General features: G+C 35.0%; 1 pseudogene; it reads right to left on the reverse strand.

Annotated features, from left to right (window-relative positions):
* Positions 1 to 3,848: 3,848 nt before the first annotated feature.
* Positions 3,849 to 4,766, reverse strand: LOC147489569 (uncharacterized; annotated as a pseudogene).
* Positions 4,767 to 5,178: the final 412 nt, after the last annotated feature.

The raw sequence follows: 5,178 nt of genomic DNA on the forward strand, positions 1-5,178 counted from the left end.
TTCCATAAATAATTAAATAAGTGAAAAAGCACGCAACACGTAATTATTTATATGTCGTTGTTTGTATTACGTATCTTTTGCAAATCTTACTTAGCCTATTAAATATTGATTAGTATAGTGGCTAGCAAGGTATCAATCCTACTCTAAATAATTAAGTGATGATGATAGAAATTTCTAATCTAAATTACTCTAATGGATGCAAGTAAAAGATGTGGCTAAGTAATAATTAATATATAGTTGATTTGATTTGAGATTTAAACTATGCATAAAATAAACTAAATTAAATATATGAATATGAATCAAGAGAAATAATATCTTGGGAGAGATGAATCCACCAAAATCATAGAATTAGTCTAATAGATCTATCTATCATGCTTAATATAAATCACCAATAGACACTCACCATACCTACAAACCTTATGCTCATAACCATGATGATAATATGTGGCTTTCAACGTGCTTTCTATCTTTCCATCAAATATTTCTTCAATCTCCAATGATATCTTCTATCAAACCAAATTGTGCTTTAAGTGGCATTCAATATACAACTCTAAGTGTCATAGAAAATCTACATGTGGCATTAACCATACAACTAATTGAGATGCCATAAAGAATCCAATCATCACACTAGAACACTAAAAACTAGAAGAAAAGAATCTAGGGTTTGTGGTATTTGGCTCTACACAATCTTGAATTACCCTAAGACCTCCTAACCTCCACAGGAGCGTTAGATCAATGGACGAATAAGAAGAAACTCAATGAGGGATTTAAACTAAAACATGATAGAAGAAGAACTAAACTAAAACATATGAAAAATGCTTCATCTCCCCTCCCAAGAGAAGGGAGATTAGCCCCTCATACTATGCTATGAACACAATATGAAAAGAAATAATCTTTATAGCTATTAATTGTGAAAAGGTCTGAACTTTCTTCTCTCTTAATTCTAGATCTAAGATGCAAACACTAAATTTCCTAGATGATGTAAACTGAGGTTTTTGTGCCTTATATATTGGCTTACATGCTCGTCTGGATAGAGATCCGAATCCTATGTTTATTTGATGTCAAACTCTCTGTAATATTTCTAGAAGCAATCCTGGAAAAGTTAAATTCGGTTGGACCAAAGTTGGACGTGGCCCACTTTGCCCTGCAGGCTATTTCCCAAGCTGCAGCTTCTGACTTTCAGTTTCCTAATTCTTGTGAAACTCTGACTTCTTTTCCATGTTGATCTCATCTTCCTATGAAGTCGAAATTAAGGCTTTGAGATCAGATTGAAGACTCTTCTAACTCAATTATTATCCTCTTTTAGAATCCCATTAGGCTTGGCACTTATGGAGACAAATATGACATTTTTGCCCTAGGCCTTTAGCTGTAATTCCCAGTGACTCCTTTTTTACTTGTTTGACTTCTTTTCCCTCTATATTTCATATTTAGGTTCTTTGACCTACAAAAACTCAAATTGCATCATATTAGAATATTTAAATATAAAATTGAGACTAACATACACATTATTGGGGTTATAAATCATTACTTTTGAGCACTTATCAATAAGTTTGGCCCAAGAGTCCACAGAATTAGGTGCTTGGGCAGTTAACCAAGACGCCGCCTTATCGGCTGGGGTGAAAGGAAACACCCTCAGTTTAATTTGTTACGCACCTACCGTAGGATGATGGAATGTGGTAAGAACTTGTTCAATCCTACACATATGCTGATAAGGTTTTTCATGATCTAACCTACGAAAAACTGGTAACAAATTAAATATATTTGGGGGGATTCGAAAATCCCCCACTGGGTCTGCAAGAACGATGCAAGATTTTGGGCTATCGTTCAGGGCTTTGTAAAAGTCAAAGAGAGGAAACTCTCTTTCTTCAGCCATTATTTCAGGTGTAGTATGTGGTATACTAGATATATACGTGTGTGTATTGACGTTCACGATAGATTACGTTAGTCGTTTTTTCTCTACCTGACCTTAATCTCACACAAGACTAAGTTCAATATTAAAGAAACACGGCAACAGTCAAAACAACCCTGATATACTAGCATAAATCCTCTAACAGGAGATGCGAGGAGTGGAAGAAAAAAGTACCTGAATGCCTCCTTGCTTCGCTTATGAATAGCGTCTTGTATATGCGAGCTCAGTGTAATTAACAAGTTAGAAACACTGAATAACTTGAAGAAATGGAAATTTCGACTAACTTGTTAAAATCGGGCTGCTCAGAAGAGGGTGCATGGTGCGCTTAGAAATTGCCTAGGTAGGGCGTGGGTCGAGCTCTTGCCTGACTCGAGGTCCAGGCACTTCAGCGCGGGGTGCGCTCTGCATTTGCCTTGGATGGGTGCAGGGTGCGCTCTTGCCTTGGACGGTGTCCAGGCACTTTAGTGCGGGGCGCGCTCAGTGTATTTCTGCAAGAAAAAAAATCAATTCTGAAGCAAACAACCATAGGTAGAACCAAACAAGGGTGGGTGGGTTTAATGGCACTTTGGTAGGATTAACACAACTAAGGGAAATTAAACTAAACATAACTAAGATGGCAGTGGCGCCATTTGATAAAAGGGAAAACGATAGTTTTACTTACAAATAAGCGATGAAACTCAAATATAAGTAAAACTAAAACTATTTTCTTACTTATATATCAAAGATTCTACTCTCTTTATCAATGCAATACGTTTAGAGTAGAGAATTCGTTCCACTCTTAGTCGCTTAGCTGTAAGGGTTTCCTAGTTCGTGTAAGCTAACAAAGTCGTGAGAGTAATGGAATTGAAATTTAACTACAATGGTGAATCAACAATCAAGATGATTAAATCAAACTACGGAAATACTAACTTGACAATATGGGGAGGAATTAGGGGGATTTGACTTCACCTTAATTCGACTTAATAAACTAATGAAGAATTGTCGTAATCCGAATTGCTATGTTTTCGTATAACAATTGGGTCTATCTAATCCCTAATCGTTCATGGTAATCTCTACCAAATAACAATCAGCATGTGAAGTAATCAAACCTATTCTCATAGAGAACTAATTACTTTACTACACCATAACAGGCTATTTGCAATGGCAAAAACCCTTGCTAATAATTTTCGCAACGCTTTTTAAGCGTTACAAATATGGCGTGGGTAAAGTGTTGGAAACATTTGCAACGATTAATAAGCGTTGCAAACAGAAATTTCCAACGGTTATTAACCGTTGCAAACAGAAATGTCCAACGCTTATAACGTTTTTTATAATAGTTCATATGCAAATTTAAAACCTTTGCAACGCTTTTTAAGCATTAGTAATATGTTAAAAATATTACCAATGTTTCTTAACCGTTGCAAAGTTATTAGTTAATTTTTTTAAAAAATTAATTTGAAAGTCGCTTGTAACGGTTATAAATCGTTGCTGATGTGTTGCTAATAAAAATAAAATAATTTCTTATATTTTGTAGCGAGACCTGCTAAACTTACAAAAAATATTGACATCCACAATTTTGTGTCATTGAATACCTATAAAAATGAAAAATTAAATAACCTACAAAGAATTTAATTTCAGTAACATTTGAAATAACAAGAAAGAACAGAAATCAAGGTGAGGTTTGACCAGTCTTTCATTCCAGTAAAGTAGGGTAGATTTACATGCCATGACAGTGCAAATGGTCAAGACAGAAATTTGTATTCTCCTGCTTATACTTCCTTTAAGAAGAGCAGCATCTAGTCTTCTGTCCAACATGTTGTCCTCAGATCTGAACAGTCAGAGGCCTAGCATTGTTCAACCCTAGTTAAACATCCACAAAAGCATCGTATCTAGTAGTGCAACCCAAAACTCTGAGAATGAGTAATGTAGATTAGCCCTTCAGTTAATTAAACATTCATCCTCAAATATAAAAATGCAAAGGAAAATAAGTACATGTTCTTGATCTCAGCAGCCATGGCCATAAAAGCTTGTTCTACATTTGTAGAACTTTTGGCACTAGTTTCCATGAATGGATTTCCAATTTTATTAGCAAAAGCCTAAACACGTAAGAATAGATGTCAGACAAAGCTGACCTTTTTTCTCCATATACTAATATTATACAAATGCAAATTGAGATAACATAAAGAGGGATTGGGAGAAAATGTTCTCCAACAAAAAGATATATAGTAATCATTAAAAACAAAATGTGAGGGATAACAAGTTCTACCTTGCCTGTCTCATAGGACACCATTTTTTTTATCAATTAGGTCACACTTGTTACCAACCAAAAGCTTGTTTACATTCTCACTAGCATAGCGATCGATTTCGTTTAACCATTGCTTAACATTGTTAAAGCTCTCCTGGTCTGTAACGTCATAAACTACCTGCAAACAAATAATACAAACACAATGAGCCAGTACTAGCGTAAGAATATCCAAAGTAAGGTTAAAACTACGGGATTCACTTACTATAATGTCGTGTGCACCACGGTAATAGCTGATGGTGATCGTTTTGAAGCGTTCTTGCCTAACAGTATCCCACTGCATGATAAAGAAAGGCACAAAGCACAGTAGTTTCTTATTTGTTAGTAAGGCCATAATATAGCTAACATGTGATGAAATGTCCATTAAAAGAAAGAGAGTAGTTCAACATATATTCCTTTGAGTACATTGCTTTAATTTCTCTAATAGGTCATTCCTGTGAGTATCTGTTTCTTGAACCGCTTTCTTCAAAAGAGAAACCTTGATGAAAATGTGTCGCATTAGAATAAATATTATTTAGTACCACAAACTTGTATGGCTAGTTCAGCAAACATACATGTCTCAATCCTCAAAGACATTGTAATAACAAGTCTGATTTCAAAAATGCAAGTAGCTATGATAGAACCTATTTTAAGCTATTGGAAGCAACATGTAAGCACACACCCAAAAATTCAATACGTAATATGTGACTTTAGCAAGAATATAATGCATGCGAGTACCCGAAATCTTATATTAAAAGAAAATGGAACAAACATAGGCACTGATAAGAGCCCAAAATTGTAGTTATAACCCCTTAACAATAATATTTTTAGACCAATTATGCGAGTAATAAATAAGAGTTAATGTTGATTATGTGCTTTTATGTATTTCAGGCATTGAAGTCTATTATGTGCAGAAATGTACCACTTTGGCGATATAAAGGAGCAAGGGTTGGTTGCTAAGAAGTTCTGTGATTAAAGGCCAAGATTCAAGGAGAAAAAGCCTTTGTAA

This window comes from Coptis chinensis, chromosome 7, assembly GCF_015680905.1.
Source record: "Coptis chinensis isolate HL-2020 chromosome 7, ASM1568090v1, whole genome shotgun sequence".
NCBI lineage: Eukaryota > Viridiplantae > Streptophyta > Magnoliopsida > Ranunculales > Ranunculaceae > Coptis > Coptis chinensis.